The 21,165-nt window shown below is 35.6% G+C and overlaps 1 protein-coding gene across 1 annotated transcript in view; it reads right to left on the minus strand.

Annotated features, from left to right (window-relative positions):
* Nucleotides 1–21,165, minus strand: part of rap1gapb (RAP1 GTPase activating protein b) — a 411,217-nt gene that overhangs the window by 291,445 nt on the left and 98,607 nt on the right. The window contains exon 2 of the mRNA XM_062037579.1: nt 8,781–8,819. The gene's annotated coding sequence lies outside the window, so the exon portion shown is untranslated. The remainder of the gene's footprint in view (nt 1–8,780; nt 8,820–21,165) is intronic.

A 21,165-nucleotide genomic window follows, 5' to 3' on the forward strand; every position in this document is an offset into this window, starting at 1 on the left:
ACAATGACTTTACAAGTCTTATATAAGTGTTATAATGAAGGCAACACATGAAGTAAGTGTCTATGTTAGCAATATTAGCCTACTATCAAAATTACTTTTCAAGTCTTATATAAGTGTTATAATGAAGACAACACATGATGTAAGTGTCTAAATTAGTTATATTAGCCTACTATCAAAATTACTTTAAAAGTCTTATATAAGTGTTATAATGAAGGCAACACATGGTGTAAGTGTCTATATTAGTTATATTAGCCTACTATCAAAATGACTTCAAAATTATTATACAAGTTTCATAATGAAGACAACACATGATGTAAGTGTCTACATTAACTATATTTGCCTACTATCAAAATTACTTTAAAAGTCTTATATAAGTGTTATAATTAAGACAGCACATTATGTAAGTGTCTAAATTAGTTATATTAGCCTACTATCAAAATGACTTTAAAAGTCTTATATAAGTGTTATAATGAAGACAACACATGATGTAAGTGTCTATATTAGCCTACTATCAAAATGACTTTAAAAGTCTTATATAAGTGTTATAATGAAGGCAACACATGGTGTAAGTGTCTATATTAGTTATATTAGCCTACTATCAAAATGACTTCAAAATTATTATACAAGTTTTATAATGAAGACAGCACATGATGTAAGTGTCTGTATTAGCTATATTAGCGTACCATCAAAATTACTTTAAAAGTCTTATATAAGTGTTATAATGAAGGCAACACATGATGTAAGTGTCTAAGTTAGCTATATTAGCCTACTATCAAAATGACTTTACCAGTCTTATATAAGTGTTATAATGAAGACAACACATGATGTAAGTGTCTATTAGCCTACTATCACAATGACTTTACAAGTCTTATATAAGTGTTATAATGAAGGCAACACATGAAGTAAGTGTCTATGTTAGCAATATTAGCCTACTATCAAAATTACTTTTCAAGTCTTATATAAGTGTTATAATGAAGACAACACATGATGTAAGTGTCTATATTAACTATATTTGCCTACTATCAAAATGACTTTAAAAGTCTTATATAAGTGTTATAATTAAGACAACACATTATGTAAGTGTCTAAATTAGTTATATTAGCCTACTATCAAAATTACTTTAAAAGTCTTATATAAGTGTTATAATGAAGACAACACATGATGTAAGTGTCTAAATTAGTTATATTAGCCTACTATCAAAATTACTTTAAAAGTCTTATATAAGTGTTATAATGAAGACAACACATGATGTAAGTGTCTAAATTAGTTATATTAGCCTACTATCAAAATTACTTTAAAAGTCTTATATAAGTGTTATAATGAAGGTCATGCATTGTGTAAGTGTCTATATTAGTTATATTAGCCTACTATCAAAATGACTTTAAAATTATTATACAAGTTTCATAATGAAGACAACACATGATGTAAGTGTCTACATTAACTATATTTGCCTACTATCAAAATTACTTTAAAAGTCTTATATAAGTGTTATAATTAAGACAGCACATTATGTAAGTGTCTAAATTACTTATATTAGCCTACTATCAAAATGACTTTAAAAATCTTATATAAGTGTTATAATGAAGACAACACATGATGTAAGTGTCTATATTAGCCTACTATCAAAATGACTTTAAAAGTCTTATATAAGTGTTATAATGAAGACAACACATGTTGTAAGTGTCTAAATTACTTATATTAGCCTACTATCAAAATGACTTTAAAAGTCTTATATAAGTGTTATAATGAAGGCAACACATGGTGTAAGTGTCTATATTAGTTATATTAGCCTACTATCAAAATGACTTCAAAATTATTATACAAGTTTTATAATGAAGACAGCACATGATGTAAGTGTCTGTATTAGCTATATTAGCGTACTATCAAAATTACTTTAAAAGTCTTATATAAGTGTTATAATGAAGGCAACACATGATGTAAGTGTCTAAGTTAGCTATATTAGCCTACTATCAAAATGACTGTACCAGTCTTATATAAGTGTTATAATGAAGACAACACATGATGTAAGTGTCTATTAGCCTACTATCACAATGACTTTATAAGTCTTATATAAGTGTTATAATGAAGGAACACATGAAGTAAGTGTCTATGTTAGCAATATTAGCCTACTATCAAAATTCCCAGAATTCCAGCTTTTCCGGGAAATGTTTCCCATTCAATATCCCCACATTTTTCAATGTATTCAAACCATTCCAACATTAACACATTTCCCTCATCCAACCAACAATTTCCCAAATTCCAAACCAAATTATTTTTTTCCTGGAAATTCAAGCTCTTCAACATTCAAAACCATTGCAACATTCAAACTATTCTTACATTCATACTACATTCTGTCAGCATTTCACTTCAACTTCAGCATTGGAGCATTCATACGCATTTCCTCCAGTAATTGCCTCAGCTAGATAATTATGTGATTTTTTTGGCGTACTCGTAGTTTGAGAATCACAAACTCCGAGGTAACGTGACCTTACAAAAACTAAAGTGAGGTCTTAACAGGCACAAACGTAGCATTTAAAAATAGGATAACATTTGAGAATATATATATCAGAAATAAATAATCAACTGAAGAATTTAACAAATTAAAATGTGGAAATTATGCAAGAATGTAACTTTGTCATCTCCTTAAACTGTTAAAAAAAAATACGGTAAAATACCGGCAGCTGTGATTACCAGGAATTCACGGTAAACAAAACATTTACGATGTATAAAACATTACATTATGTTGATGTTGAATCCCTTAATTTTACTGTTGATAACTGGTTTTGTTTACAGTAAATTACTATGAAAAAAACGGATATATTTTGAACCTGTTTACAAAAAACCCCAAAAACTATAGAATTTACGGTAAAATACTGGCAGCTGTGATTACCAGGAATTCATGGTAAACAAAACATTTACGATGTATAAAACATTACATTATGTTGACGTTGAGTCCCTTAATTTAACAGTTGATAACTTGTTTTGTTTACAGTAAATTACTATGAAAAAAACTGATATATTTTGAACCTGTTTACAAAAAAAACACAAAACTATAGAATTTACGGTAAAATACCGGCAGCTGTGATTACCAGGAATTCACGGTAAACAAAACATTTACGATGTATAAAACATTACAGTATGTTGATGTTGAGTCCCTTAATTTTACAGTTGATAACTGGTTTTGTTTACAGTAAATGACTGTGAAAAAACCCGATATATTTTGAACCTGTTTACAAAAAAAACACAAAAACTATAGAATTTACTGTAAAATACCGGCGGCTGTGATTACCAGGAATTCACGGTAAACAAAACCTTTACGATGTATAAAACATTACAGTATGTTGATGTTGAGTCCCTTAATTTTACAGTTGATATCTGGTTTTGTTTACAGTAAATGACTGTGAAAAAAACCGATATATTTTTAACCTGTTTACAAAAAAAACACAAAAACTATAGAATTTACTGTAAAATACCGGCGGCTGTGATTACCAGGAATTCACGGTAAACAAAACATTTACGATGTATAAAACATCACAGTATGTTGATGTTGAATCCCTTAATTTTACTGTTGATAACTGGTTTTCTTAACAGTAAATTACTATGAAAAAAACGGATATATTTTGAACCTGTTTACAAAAAACCCCAAAAACTATAGAATTTACGGTAAAATACTGGAAGCTGTGATTACCATGAATTCATGGTAAACAAAACATTTACGATGTATAAAACATTACATTATGTTGACGTTGAGTCCCTTAATTTAACAGTTGATAACTTGTTTTGTTTATAGTAAATTACTATGAAAAAAACGGATATATTTTGAACCTGTTTACAAAAAAACCCCAAAACTATAGAATTTACGGTAAAATACCGACGGCTGTGATTACCAGGAATTCACGGTAAACAAAACATTTACGATGTATAAAACATCACAGTATGTTGATGTTGAATCCCTTAATTTTACTGTTGATAACTGGTTTTGTTTACAGTAAATTACTATGAAAAAAACCTGATATATTTTGAACCTGTTTACAAAAAAACCCCAAAACTATAGAATTTACGGTAAAATACCGGCGGCTGTGATTACCAGGAATTCACGGTAAACAAAACATTTACGATGTATAAAACATCACAGTATGTTGATGTTGAATCCCTTAATTTTACTGTTGATAACTGGTTTTCTTTACAGTAAATTACTATGAAAAAAACAGATATATTTTGAACCTGTTTACAAAAAACCCCAAAAACTATAGAATTTACGGTAAAATACTGGCAGCTGTGATTACCATGAATTCATGGTAAACAAAACATTTACGATGTATAAAACATCACAGTATGTTGATGTTTAATCCCTTAATTTTACTGTTGATAACTGGTTTTGTTTACAGTAAATTACTATGAAAAAAACCGATATATTTTGAACCTGTTTACAAAAACCCCCAAAAACTATAGAATTTACGGTAAAATACTGGCAGCTGTGATTACCAGGAATTCACGGTAAACAAAACATTTACGATGTATACAACATTACATTATGTTGACGTTGAGTCCCTTAATTTAACAGTTGATAACTTGTTTTGTTTACAGTAAATTACTATGAAAAAAAACTGATATATTTTGAACCTGTTTACAAAAAAACCCCAAAACTATAGAATTTACGGTAAAATACCGGCGGCTGTGATTACCAGGAATTCACGGTAAACAAAACATTTACGATGTATAAAACATCACAGTATGTTGATGTTGAATCCCTTAATTTTACTGTTGATAACTGGTTTTCTTTACAGTAAATTACTATGAAAAAAACAGATATATTTTGAACCTGTTTACAAAAAAACCCAAAAACTATAGAATTTACGGTAAAATACTGGCAGCTGTGATTACCAGGAATTCATGGTAAACAAAACATTTACGATGTATAAAACATTACATTATGTTGACGTTGAGTCCCTTAATTTAACAGTTGATAACTTGTTTTGTTTACAGTAAATTACTATGAAAAAAACTGATATATTTTGAACCTGTTTACAAAAAAACCCCAAAACTATAGAATTTACGGTAAAATACCGGCAGCTGTGATTACCAGGAATTCACGGTAAACAAAACATTTACGATGTATAAAACATTACAGTATGTTGATGTTGAATCCCTTAATTTTACTGTTGATAACCGGTTTTGTTTACAGTAAATTACTATGAAAAAAAACTGATATATTTTGAACCTGTTTACAAAAAACCCCCAAAACTATAGAATTTACGGTAAAATACCGGCGGCTGTGATTACCAGGAATTCACGGTAAACAAAACATTTACGATGTATAAAACATCACAGTATGTTGATGTTGAATCCCTTAATTTTACTGTTGATAACTGGTTTTCTTTACAGTAAATTACTATGAAAAAAACGGATATATTTTGAACCTGTTTACAAAAAACCCCAAAAACTATAGAATTTACGGTAAAATACTGGCAGCTGTGATTACCAGGAATTCATGGTAAACAAAACATTTACGATGTATAAAACATTACATTATGTTGACGTTGAGTCCCTTAATTTAACAGTTGATAACTTGTTTTGTTTATAGTAAATTACTATGAAAAAAACTGATATATTTTGAACCTGTTTACAAAAAAACATCAAATCTATAGAATTTACGGTAAAATACCGGCAGCTGTGATTACCAGGAATTCCCGGTAAACAAAACATTTACGATGTATAAAACATTACATTATGTTGATGTTGAGTCCCTTAATTTTACGGGTGATAACTTGTTTTGTTTACAGTAAATTACTATGAAAAAAACGGATATATTTTGAACCTGTTTACAAAAAACCCCAAAAACTATAGAATTTACGGTAGAATACCGGCAGCTGTGATTACCAGGAATTTACGGTAAACAAAACATTTACGATGTATAAAAACATTACAGTATGTTGATGTTGAATCCCTTAATTTTACTGTTGATAAATGTTTTTTTTTTTTTACAGTAAATGACTATGAAAAAAACTGATATATTTTTAACCTGTTTACAAAAAAACACAAAAACTATAGAATTTACTGTAAAATACCGGCAGCTGTGATTACCAGGAATTCCCGGTAAACAAAACATTTACGATGTATAAAACATTACGTTATGTTGATGTTGAATCCCTTAATTTTACTGTTGATAACTGGTTTTGTTTACAGTAAATTACTATGAAAAAAACGGATATATTTTTAACCTGTTTACAAAAAAAACACAAAAACTATAGAATTTACTGTAAAATACCGGCAGCTGTTATTACCAGGAATTCCCGGTAAACAAAACATTTACGATGTATAAAACATTACATTATGTTGATGTTGAGTCCCTTAATTTTACAGTTGATAACTGGTTTTGTTTACAGTAAATTACTATGAAAAAAATTGATATATTTTGAACCTGTTTACAAAAAACCCCAAAAACTATAGAATTTACGGTAGAATACCGGCAGCTGTGATTACCAATCAGCCTGTCCCCAGATGCATGTCTTTGGAGCACCGGAGAGAACCCACGCGGTCACGTGGAGAACATGCAAACTCCACACACAAAGACCCCTAGCTTGGGAATCGAACCTAAGACCTCCTCACTGTAAGGCACGAGCCCTAACCACTTTTTTACACCGTGTTGCCCTGTCACCAACAACTGCAAAATGCCTGTGTTTCCGTTACATGTGAGCGGTACATGAGGATTTCAACCTGAAAGTATTTGTACAACCTTTCACTGGACAACCTTCAAGTGAGCTAATACAAATGAGACTTCAATGCTGCGTATCTGTTAGATATCTGCTTGCAAGCAGCTTAGACACACTTAAACACACGGCGTGGTTCATTTCCAGGCAGTTTGCAAAAAAGCTCATAGACTTAACCCCTCAATGTCTGAAACTCCCTGCCACAAAAATACAAGAAAACATGTTGTTAGCCAAAACTAGCTTTGACACAAACGCCTAAATTTAAATGTACAATCTGCAAAATATTAAATTTAGACATAATACTGTACATTTTAGAGTATTTGCATGCATGTGACATTTTACATTTTTTTTTACATTTTCACAGTGTGTGGTTTTCATAAACTTATCTACGATCATCAAAATTAATACATCAAAACGTTATAAATCAGACCAATAAAGGCTTCACATATTAGTTTCACATTTGAACATGAATTGTTGACATGAATTAACCTTTATACGATATTCAAATTTGATGAGTTCCACCTGTATAATGGAAATGACTGAGTGAAAATTTGGTCGAAGGAAAACATGCAACTTTTCTCTGACTAAAATTGAACATTCCCCTACCGAAAATCAGGAGCACTGTGACAAAAAGTGTGCAAGCTTTTGACCATAAACTTAGTTACTGCTCTGTGACTTTCGTCTATCCTGGTCTGGGTCATTGCAGTCTTCCAAAGAGAAACTAGTGATAGTAATTAGTACATGTGTGTGTTCAAACGACATATTGCTCCTATGTCCTCCTCTTGATGAAATAGCAACCTTGCACTGAATACATGTAGCAATCTACTACGCCCGTCGCATAATGGCATCATTCCCGCCCACAGGGGAGAGAACCGTTTCAACAATTGGCAAGGGGATTCCGAGTGAACTGGGAGCCGGTTCTGGACAAGAACCAGTTTTCGATTCAGATCCCTAATTGTATATGCTGGTTGCATTACGAGCTTAGTAACAAACCCTGACTAAATGGTAAATAAAAAGAGAACACAATGATTTGCAAATCCTTTTCAACTTATATTCAATTGAATAGACTGCAAAGACAAGATATTTAACGTTTGAACTGGAAAACGTAGTTATTTTTTGCAAATATTAGCTCGTTTGGAATTTGATGCCTGCAGCATGTTTCAAAAAAGCTGGCACAAGTGGCAAAAAAGACTGAGAAAGTTGAGGAATGCTCATCCAACACTTATTTGGAACATCCCACGGGTGGACAGGCTAATTGGGAACAGGTGGGTGCCATGATTGGGTATAAAAGCAGCTTCCATGAAACGCTCAGTCGTTCACAAACAAGGACGGGGCGAGGGTCACCACTTTGTGAACAAATGCGTGAGCGAATTGTTTAAGAACAACATTTCTCAACCAGCTATTGCAAGGAATTTAGGGATTTCATCATCTACGCTCCGTAATACCATCAAAAGGTTCAGAGAATCTGGAGATATCACTGCATATAAGCCATGATATTACAGACTTTGGATCCCTCAGGCGGTACTGCATCAAAAAACGACATCCGTGTGTAAAGGATATCACCACATGGGCTCAGGAACACTTCAGAAAACAACTGTCAGTAACTACAGTTGGTCGCTACATCTGTAAGTGCAAGTTAAAACTCTACTACGCAAAGCCAAAGCCATGTATCAACAACACCCAGAAACGCCGCCGGCTTCGCTGGGCCCGAGCTCATCTAAGATGGACTGATGCAAAGTGGGAAAAGTGTTCTGTGGTCTGACGAGTCCACATTTCAGATTGTTTTTGAAAACTGTGGACGTCGTGTCCGCCGGATTAAAGAGGAAAAGAACCATCCGGACTGTTATAGGCGCAAAGTGTAAAAACCAGCATGTGTGATGGTATGGGGGTGTATTAGTGCCCAAGACATGGGTAACTTACACATCTGTGAAGGCACCATTAATGCTGAAAGGTACATACAGCTTTTGGAGCAACATATGTTGCCATCCAAGCAACGTTACCATGGACGCCCCTGCTTATTTCAGCAAGACAAAGACATAAGTTACACTGGGATGTGTTCAGAGGACTCACCAGAAGAAGGATCTTGTCTTGGAGACACTCTTGTCGGCTCTGAAATGACAATTGGCTTTGATTAGTCGTGAACTGAAAGCAGCTTAACGGTTACTTGCAGCGATAAGTTGTGAAAGTGAAGTTCCGGAGAGTTCCAAGGCGTCTCTACAATGCAGAGCACAGCTGAACCCCCGAGAGGTCCGCACCAACGTGATCCGCATCGCCTTCTTCCAGACGTCCTTTTTTCTCTTTTCTCCTCGCACTTTCTTTATCAGCGCTGACGCCCGCCAGCCTCCGACTAAATATCCACGCTGGGACCCACTCAAGGGTGGGAAAGGACGACTGCCAGGACTGGAACTAAAGACTTTTGGACACAGTCCCTGGACACAGGTGGACTTTGAGAGCAAAAATGATGGAAATGAGGGTTGTATGGTACAATCCAGGGTCGTCTCGATACCAATATTTTGGTACCGGTACCAAAATGTATTTTGATACTTTTCTAAATAAAGGGGTCCACAAAAAAAATGCCATTATTGGCTTTATTTTAACAAAAAATCTTAGTGTACATGAAGCATATGTTTATTATTGTCATTTAGTCCTTAAATAAAATAGTGAACATACTAGACAACTTGTCTTTTAGTAGTAAGTAAACAAACAAAGACTCCTAATTAGTCTGCTGACGTATGCAGTAACATATTGTGTCATTTATACACCTATTATTTTGTACACTTTATGAGGGACAAACTGTAAAAATTGATTACTAATCCACTTGTTCATTTACTGTTAATATCTGCTTACTCTCTGTTTCAACATGTTCTATCTACACTTCTGTTAAAATGTAATAATCACTTATTCTTCTCTTCTTTGATACTTTACATTAGTTTTGGATGATACCACACATTTAGGTATGGATCCGATACCAAGTAGTTACAGGATCATACATTGGTCATATTCAAAGTCCTCATGTGTCCAGGGACATATTTACTGACTTCCTAAACATAACATCACTTTTTAAAAAAGTAAAAGAGATTTTGTGATGATAAAAAATATCGGTGTAATCATAGTAGTATCGACTAGATACGCTATTGTACTTGGTATCATTACAGTGGATGTCAGGTGTGGATCCACCCATGGCGTTTGTTTACATTGTGACGGCGGTGAGCTATTGTATCCTCCTACGGTGTGTAGTGAAGCATGTTTAGCTATTCCTCATCCTCCAGTGATAAAGCTACTTGTAAGAAACTTACTTTATTTGTCGCCATGGAGGCCAGGATTAGTGATTTAGAAGTAGCCAAAACACTGCAGATGGATAATAGCCGCTAAAATGTAATAATCACTTATTCTTCTCTTCTTTGATACTTTACATTAGTTTTGGATGATACCACACATTTAGGTATGGATCTGATACCAAGTAGTTACAGGATCATACATTGGTCATATTCAAAGTCCTCATGTGTCCAGGGACATATTTACTGACTTTATAAACGTATTATACATTTTAAAAAAAGTAAAAGAGATTTTGTGACGACAAAAAATATCGATGTAATCACAGTAGTATCGACTAGATACGCTCTTGTACTTGGTATCATTACAGTGGATGTCACCCATGACATTTGTTTACATTCAGGCGTGCCAGCATTTGTTTACATTGTGACGCCGGTGAGCTATTGTATCTTCCTACAGTGTGTAGTGAAGCATTTTTAGCTATTCCTCGTCCTCCAGTGATAATGCTACCTGTAAGAAACATACTTTATTTGTCGCCATGGAGACCAGGATTAGTGATTTAGAAGTAGCTAAAACACTGCAGACTGCAGATGGATGTTAGCCGCTAAAATGTAATAGTCACTTATTCTTCTCTTGTTTGATACTTTACATTAGTTTTGGATGATACCACACATTTAGGTATGATCCGATACCAAGTAGTTACAGGATCATACATTGGTCATATTCAAAGTCCTCATGTGTCCAGGGACATATTTACTGACTTTATAAACATAACATCACTTTTTAAAAAAGTAAAAGAGATATTGTGACGATAAAAAATATCGATGTAATCACAGTAGTATCGACTAGATACGCTCTTGTTCTTGGTATCATTACAGTAGATGTCACCCATGGCATTTGTTTACATTGTGACGCCGGTGAGCTATTGTATCATCCTACAGTGTGTAGTGAAGCATTTTTAGCTATTCCTCGTCCTCCAGTGATAATGCAACCTGTAAGAAACTTACTTTATTTGTCGCCATGGAGGCCAGGATTAGTGATTTAGAAGTAGCTAAAACACTGCAGACTGCAGATGGATAATAGCTGCTAAAATGTAATAATCACGTGTACTTCTCTTCTTTGATACTTTACATTAGTTTTGGATGATACCACACATTTAGGTATGATCCGATACCAAGTAGTTACAGGATCATACATTGGTCATATTCAAAGTCCTCATGTGTCCAGGGACATATTTACTGACTTTATAAACATTACATCACTTTTTAAAAAAGTAAAAGAGATTTTGTGGCGATAAAAAATATCGATGCAATCATAGTAGTATCGACTATATACGCTATTGAACTTGGTATCATTACAGTGGATGTCAGGTGTAGATCCACCCATGGCGTTTGTTTACATTGTGACGCCGGTGAGGTATTGTATCTTCCTACGGTGTTTAGTGAAGCATGTTTAGCTATTCCTCGTCCTCCAGTGATAATGGTACTTGTAAGAAACTTACTTTATTTGTCGCCATGGAGGCCAGGATTAGTGATTTAGAAGTAGCTAAAACACTGCAGACTGCAGATGGATGTTAGCCGCTAAAATGTAATAATCACGTGTACTTCTCTTCTTTGATACTTTACATTAGTTTTGGATGATACCACACATTTAGGTATGGATCTGATACCAAGTAGTTACAGGATCATACATTGGTCATATTCAAAGTCCTCATGTGTCCAGGGACATATTTACTGACTTTATAAACATATTCTAAATTTTAAAAAAAGTAAAAGAGATTTTGTGACGATAAAAAATATCGATGTAATCACATTAGTATCGACTAGATACGCTCTTGTACTTGGTATCATTACAGTGGATGTCACCCATGGCATTTGTTTACATTCAGGCGTGCCAGCATTTGTTTACATTGTGACGCCGGTGAGCTATTGTATCTTCCTACAGTGTGTAGTGAAGCATTTTTAGCTATTCCTCGTCCTCCAGTGATAATGCTACTTGTAAGAAACTTACTTTATTTGTCGCCATGGAGACCAGGATTAGTGATTTAGAAGTAGGTAAAACACGTCTTAAAGCACCTCTTCCTGAACTTCACATTTATCTTTACTTTTTACACCAAAATGCATCCGTTCTCCATTTTCTGTCTACACACTGTGTCTGCTTGTAAGTACTCTGTGTGTGTGCGCTGCCAAACATGCTCCTCTGCTCGTATTTTTCAAACAGAGTATAGTACCATTTTTGATTCATTAGAACCGCGATACCCTACCAGTACCGGTATACTGTACAACGTGAGCCAAACACGACGTTGGTAAAACGGGATATTTACGGTTAGAAAAATGTCTTCTTTGGTTAAAAAAAAAGAAAAAAGGTATATTCTTTGGTCTGTAGCACTTTGTAATAATATCCTTGATGTATTCTACAACAACACGGCATCAGTTCAGCACCTTCCTGTTGTTTCATGTAAACAACACACATTTATTACACTACATTTATTATCTTTTAGTCTCTGTGCTCGTCTTAGTGTGTCTGCACCTTCTCTTTGCCACCCTAGCCTCACTCTTCCACACCCTGGCAGCTCTCGTCAGGAGCTGCAGACCCAGGGAAGGAACTCCAATGATGCAAGGGAGTGAAAGCCAAGCAAATCAAAGGAGATTGTTTTTTTATTCATGTTTTCATCACCTTTCGACACACCTGTAAGGTTGTGTTTACCCCAGCAGTGGCATTATTTTGTGCGGCTGCTGGTGTTGGCAGTAGAAACACATGACTGCCGACCAATCAGCCGCCATACGGGCGACACACACCCACCCTGTTTTGGTGCGGACAACACCGGGCGTTATACACCTACGCTTAAGATGAGAGAAAAGATATCTTGACAAATAGAAGATAAATGGTAAAAGGGTTATACTTGTACAGCGCTTTTCTATTATACAGCATTATTCCCATGTGCATAATGTAAATACAGTCTATTATACAGCATTATTCACATGTGCATAATGTAAATATCATCTATTATACAGCATTATTCCCATGTGCATAATGTAAATACAGTCTATTATACAGCATTATTCACATGTGCATAATGTAAATATCATCTATTATACAGCATTATTCACATGTGAATAATATAAATACAGTCTATTATACAGCATTATTCACATGTGAATAATATAAATACAGTCTATTATACAGCATTATTCACATGTGCATAATGTAAATATCATCTATTATACAGCATTATTCCCATGTGCATAATGTAAATACAGTCTATTATACAGCATTATTCACATGTGCATAATGTAAATATCATCTATTATACAGCATTATTCCCATGTGCATAATGTAAATACAGTCTATTATACAGCATTATTCACATGTGCATAATGTAAATATAATCTATTATACAGCATTATTCACATGTGAATAATATAAATACAGTCTATTATACAGCATTATTCACATGTGAATAATATAAATACAGTCTATTATACAGCATTATTCACATGTGCATAATGTAAATATCATCTATTATACAGCATTATTCACATGTGAATAATATAAATACATTCTATTATACAGCATTATTCACATGTGAATAATATAAATACAGTCTATTATACAGCATTATTCACATGTGAATAATATAAATACAGTCTATTATAGAGCATTATTCCCATGTGCATAATGTAAATACAGTCTATTATACAGCATTATTCACATGTGCATAATGTAAATATCATCTATTATACAGCATTATTCACATGTGCATAATGTAAATACAGTCTATTATACAGCATTATTCACATGTGAATAATATAAATACAGTCTATTATACAGCATTATTCACATGTGCATAATGTAAATATCATCTATTATACAGCATTATTCACATGTGAATAATATAAATACAGTCTATTATACAGCATTATTCACATGTGAATAATATAAATACAGTCTATTATACAGCATTATTCACATGTGCATAATGTAAATACAGTCTATTATACAGCATTATTCACATGTGCATAATGTAAATACAGTCTATTATACAGCATTATTCACATGTGCATAATGTAAATATCAACTATTATACAGCATTATTCACATGTGAATAATATAAATACAGTCTATTAAAGAGAATTATTCACATGTGAATAATATAAATACAGTCTATTATAGAGCATTATTCACATGTGAATAATATAAATACAGTCTATTATACAGCATTATTCACATGTGAATAGTATAAATACAGTCTATTATACAGCATTATTCACATGTGAATAATATAAATACAGTCTATAATAAAGCATTATTCACATGTGAATAATATAAATACAGTCTATTATACAGCATTATTCACATGTGAATAATTTAAATACAGTCTATTATACAGCATTATTCACATGTGAATAATATAAATACAGTCTATTATACAGCATTATTCACATGTGCATAATGTAAATACAGTCTATTATACAGCATTATTCACATGTGCATAATGTAAATACAGTCTATTATACAGCATTATTCACATGTGCATAATGTAAATATCATCTATTATACAGCATTATTCACATGTGAATAATATAAATACAGTCTATTATAGAGCATTATTCACATGTGAATTATATAAATACAGTCTATTATAGAGCATTATTCACATGTGAATAATATAAATACAGTCTATTATAGAGCATTATTCACATGTGAATAATATAAATACAGTCTATTATACAGCATTATTCACATGTGAATAATATAAATACAGTCTATTATACAGCATTATTCACATGTGAATAATATAAATACAGTCTATAATAAAGCATTATTCACATGTGAATAATATAAATACAGTCTATTATACAGCATTATTCACATGTGAATAATTTAAATACAGTCTATTATACAGCATCATTCACATGTGAATAATATAAATACAGTCTATTATGCAGCATTATTCACATGTGCATAATATAAATACAGTCTATTATACAGCATTATTCACACATGAATAATTTATAAATACAGTCTATTATACAGCACTATTCACATGTGAATAATAGAAATACAGTCAATTATACAGCATTATTCACATGTGAATAATTTAAATACAGTCTATTATACAGCATTATTCACATATGAATAATATACATACAGTCTATTATACAGCATTATTCACATGTGCATAATATAAATACAGTCTATTATACAGCATTATTCACACGTGAATAATTTATAAATATAGTCTATTATACAGCATTATTCACATGTGAATAATAGAAATACAGTCAATTATACAGCATTATTCACATGTGAATAATTTAAATACAGTCTATTATACAGCATTATTCACATGTGAATAATATAAATACAGTCTATTATACAGCATTATTCACATGTGCATAATGTAAATACAGTCTATTATACAGCATTATTCACATGTGCATAATATAAATACAGTCTATTATACAGCATTATTCACATGTGCATAATGTAAATATCATCTATTATACAGCATTATTCACATGTGAATAATATAAATACAGTCTATTATAGAGCATTATTCACATGTGAATAATATAAATACAGTCTATTATAGAGCATTATTCACATGTGAATAATATAAATACAGTCCATTATACAGCATTATTCACATGTGAATAATATAAATACAGTCTATTATACAGCATTATTCACACGTGAATAATATAAATGCAGTCTATTATACAGCATTATTCACATGTGAATAATATAAATACAGTCTATTATACAGCATTATTCACATGTGAATAATATAAAAACAGTCTATAATAAAGCATTATTCACATGTGAATAATGTAAATGCAGTCTGTTATACAGCATTATTCACATGTGAATAATATAAATACAGTCTATTATACAGCATTATTCACATGGGAATAACATAAATACAGTCTGTTATACAGCATTATTCACATGAGAATAATATAAATAAAGTGTATTATACAGCATTATTCACGTGTGAATAATATAAATACAGTCTATTATACAGCATTATTCACATGTGAATAATGTAAATGCAGTCTATTATACAGCATTATTCACATCTGAATAATATAAATACAGTCAATTATACAGCATTATTCTCATGTGCATAATATAAATACAGTCTATTATACAGCATTATTCACATGTGAATAATATAAATACAGTCTATTATACAGCATTATTGTCATGTCTGTGATTATATTTTGTTTTAGTCATGTTCGGATTTGGTTTTGGACTTTTTGTGCACTTTATTTGTCACCATAGCAACCATTAGTTTCACCTGGTTCACATTGTCATGTCACGCACCTGTTCACCTGTCTTGTCACGCACCTGTTTTCACTGATCACGTCACTATTTAAATCTGTGTGTTTCTGTTGTTCGTCCTGGCGTCCTCACACATTCACACTCTGATGATCCATGCTGCTCTTTTTCCTGTTTTTTCATGCCAAGTAAGTTTTGTTTATTAAGACCACAGTTAGTGTTGTTGTTTCTTTGTTCATAGTTTTTGTGCCCACATGCATGTCTTTTGTTTCTTAGTCAAGTTGTATTTCCGCCTTTGTGCGCGCCATTTGTTTGCTTCCTTTTTTGTAGTTTATTAGTGTTAAATAATAAATCATGTATTCAAACTCACGTCTGGCTCGCGCCAACTTTCCGTTGCCTTCTGGAGAAACAAAACCCCAGAACCCAGTCGTGACAGTAGGACGCCAGCATAACAGTTTCTCCAAATGAAAGTTGGACGGTTTTGACGAGGCAGCGAGGGAGGTCCTCCGCGCCATGGAGGAGGAATCGCTGCGCTACTCCTCCATGGAGTACAGAGACTCCATTTGGTCCGAGGACTGCGCTGGGTCACCGCAGTCCCGGAGGCGCCACTCCCGACGAAGGACGTCAGGGAGGGCTTCCGCAAGCAGAGAGGACACGTCACTCCCGCCAGCTCCTCCCCCTCCGGGCGGAAGCAAGCCACAGGCAGCCCGGCGTCACCCTGATGACATCACAGCTCAAGATTTTTTTTCTCTGAACACTTTTTCTTGTGATCACTCACCTCCAGCAAAAGACTTTAAAAACATGATAAGACATTATCAGGACATGTTTTTACAAATTAGATCCTGTCAGTCACAGTCACCCAGTTTTCATGACCCGCCCCCCAGAACTCAAGCCACGCCCAAGTCACACAATTATTTTTTTTCACCCACTCAATCCCAGGAAGAAAGACTTTTTGGACAGTTTGGAGGGGAAGATTCTTCCCCCCTCCTGACCTCCCTCCACCCACCCCAAAAGACGGTTCCAGACCGCAGGGAGCGCGTCTGGGATCCGCTCCTTGAGGGGGGGGGGGCTAGGGCTGGGGACTGTTCAGGTGGGGTCGCTTTTCGTCACGCCAAGCCACAGCCTCCAGCACGACCACCACCACCACCACCACCAGTATTTCGTCACGCCAAGCCACAGCCTCCAGCACGACCACCACCACCAGTCTTTCGGCCTGCTAAGTCGCAACCTCCGGTTCGGTCACCACCACCGGTCTTTCGGCCTGCCAAGCCGCAACCTCCAGCTGCCACCTGCTCCACGCCCAGCTCCACGCCAAGCTCCACCACGCCAAGCGCCATCAGTACCTGCTCCATGCCAGGCACCTGTCGCAGCTCCACGCCAAGTTCCGCTACCTGCTCCACGCCGCCAAGTGCCGCCAGTCGCAGCTTCACGACGCCAAGTGCTGCCAGTCGCAGCTCCACGACGGCAAGTGCCGCCAGTCGCAGCTCCACGACGCCAAGTGCCGCCAGTCGCAGCTCCACGACGCCAAGTGCCGCCAGTCGCAGCTCCACGATGCCAAGTGCCGCCAGTCGCAGCTCCACGACGCCCAGTGCCGCCAGTCGCAGCTCCACGACGCCCAGTGCCGCCAGTCGCAGCTCCACGACGCCCAGTGCCGCCAGTCGCAGCGCCACGCCAAGACCAAGACACACCATGCCAAGACACACAATGCCAAGACCAAGTCCAAGACCCCCCATGCCAAGACACACCATGCCAAGACCAAGTCCAAGACCCCCCATGCCAAGCCACACCATGCCAAGACCAAGTCCAAGACACATCATGCCAAGACACACCATGCCAAGACCAAGTCCAAGACACACCATGCCAAAACACACCATGCCAAGACCAAGTCCAAGACCCCCCATGCCAAGACACACCATGCCAAGACCAAGTCCAAGACCCCCCATGCCAACACCAAGACCAAGACCAACCATACCAAGACCAAGACCAACCATACCAAGACCAACCACGCCAAGTCCAAGTCCAAGACCAACCACGCCAAGACCAAGTCCTAGACCAACCACGCCAAGTCCAAGTCCAAGACCAACCACGCCAAGTCCAAGTCCAAGACCAACCACGCCAAGTCCAAGACCAATCACGCCAAGTCCAAGACCAAGACCAAGACCAAGACCAACCACACCAAGTCCAAGACCAACCACGCCAAGTCCAAGACCCTCGCCAAGACCCAGACCGTCGCCAAGACCAAGACCCTCCAAGCAGCCAAGACCCTCCAAGCGGCCAAGACCAAGCTTCGCCGCCCGAAGTGCCACGCCAAGCTTCGCCGCCTGCTTCATCTGCTGCACCCGCACCTGCGTCATCTGCGGCTTCCACGCCTGCAATGACGACGACGCGCCTGCCTCCTTGTCTGCCACGGTTGTGGCCACTACCTGGTCGTCCGCCACGCCAAGTGCGCCCAGCGCTTCGTCGGCCACGAATGTGGCCATTCCCAGGTCGCCCACCTCGTCAGGTTCAGCGGCGGTCGACGCGTCGCCGCCACATGACCATGCCTCGGTGGATCCGGGGCCAGTTGGCCTGGCGACCCACCGCCATGTCCCCCTCCCGCCCTCCCATGACTCTGGATCCTGCCTTGTTTTGTTTGTTTTGGACATCTGGGATCTGTCCGTAAGGGGGGGGCTCTGTCATGTCTGTGATTATATTTTGTTTTAGTCATGTTCGGATTTGGTTTTGGACTTTTTGTGCACTTTATTTGTCACCATAGCAACCATTAGTTTCACCTGGTTCACATTGTCATGTCACGCACCTGTTCACCTGTCTTGTCACGCACCTGTTTTCACTGATCACGTCACTATTTAAATCTGTCTGTTTCTGTTGTTCGTCCTGGCGTCCTCACACACATCAAGGGTTGGAGTTGGGGGTTAAATCACCAAAATGATTCCCGGGCGCGGCGCCGCTGCTGCCCACTGCTCCCCAAGGGGATGGGTCAAATGCAGAGGACAAATTTCACCACATCTAGTGTGTGTGTGACAATCATTGGTACTTTAATCTTTAATTCACACTCTGATGATCCATGCTGCTCTTTTTCCTGTTTTTTCATGCCAAGTAAGTTTTGTTTATTAAGACCACAGTTAGTGTTGTTGTTTCTTTGTTCATAGTTTTTGTGCCCACGTGCATGTCTTTTGTTTCTTAGTCAAGTTGTATTTCCGCCTTTGTGCGCACCATTTGTTTGCTTCCTTTTTTGTAGTTTATTAGTGTTAAAAATAAATAATGTATTTAAATTCACGCCTTGCCCGCGCCAATTTTCCTTTGCCTTCCGGAGAAGCAAAACCCAAGAACCCAGTCATGACAATTATTCACATGTGAATAATATAAATACAGTCTATTATACAGCATTATTCTCATGTGCATAATGTAAATACAGTCTGTTATACAGCATTATTCGCATGTGAATAATATAAATACAGTCCATTATACAGCATTATTCACATGTGAATAATATAAATACAGTCTATTATACAGCATTATTCACATGTGAATAATATAAATACAGTCTATTATACAGCATTATTCACATGTGAATAATATAAATACAGTCCATTATACAGCATTATTCACATGCGAATAATATAAATACAGTCTATTATACAGCATTATTCACATGTGAATAATATAAATACAGTCTATTATACAGCATTATTCACATGCGAATAACATAAATACAGTCTATTATACAGCATTATTCACATGTGAATAATATAAATACAGTCTATTATACAGCATTATTCACATGTGAATAATATAAATACAGTCCATTATACAGCATTATTCACATGCGAATAATATAAATACAGTCTATTATACAGCATTATTCACATGTGAATAATATAAATACAGTCTATTATACAGCATTATTCACATGTGAATAATATAAATACAGTCTATTATACAGCATTATTCACATGTGAATAATATAAATACAGTCTATTATACAGCATTATTCACATTTGAATAATATAAATACCGTCCATTATACAGCATTATTCACATGCGAATAATATAAATACAGTCTATTATACAGCATTATTCACATGTGAATAATAAAAATACAGTCGATTATACAGCATTATTCACATGTGAATAATATAAATACAGTCTATTATACAGCATTATTCACATGTGAATAATATAAATACAGTCGATTATACAGCATTATTCACATGTGAATAATATAAATACAGTCTATTATACAGCATTATTCACGTGTGAATAATATAAATACAGTCCATTATACAGCTGCTTTTATACCCAATCATGGCACCCACCTGTTCCCAATTAGCCTGTTCACCTGTGGGATGTTCCAAATAAGAGTTGGATGAACATTCCTCAACTTTCTCAGTCTTTTTTGCCACTTGTGCCAGCTTTTTTGAAACATATTGCAGGCATCAAATTCCAAATGAGGTAATATTTGTAAAAAATAACAAAGTTTACCAGTTGGAACGTTAAATATCTTGTCTTTGCAGTCTATTCAATTGAATATAAGTTGAAAATGATTTGCAAATCATTGTATTCTCTTTTTATTTACCATTTACACAACGTGACAACTTCACTGCTTTTGGGGTTTGTACGACAAACATGACAGGGGAGAAGACGCTGTCGAAGTGGAGGCACGTAAATAAGAGCGACTTGAAGATGATGTGTAAAACATAATCGATGCATCATTTTGAGCAAAGAACCACCATCACATGTTATGTAGACCACAAGGAAGTCTTTTCCATGTACAATAAATCCTAATAGGACTCCTTCAGTAATCTGGTGTGCCCTATGCTCCAACAAAATACAGTAATTGTGTGCGTTCTGTACAGCGAGTGTGTTTTTGCCAGCCTACTTAAGCGTGTGGCCAATA

Source organism: Entelurus aequoreus, linkage group LG26 (genome assembly GCF_033978785.1).
Source record: "Entelurus aequoreus isolate RoL-2023_Sb linkage group LG26, RoL_Eaeq_v1.1, whole genome shotgun sequence".
NCBI lineage: Eukaryota > Metazoa > Chordata > Actinopteri > Syngnathiformes > Syngnathidae > Entelurus > Entelurus aequoreus.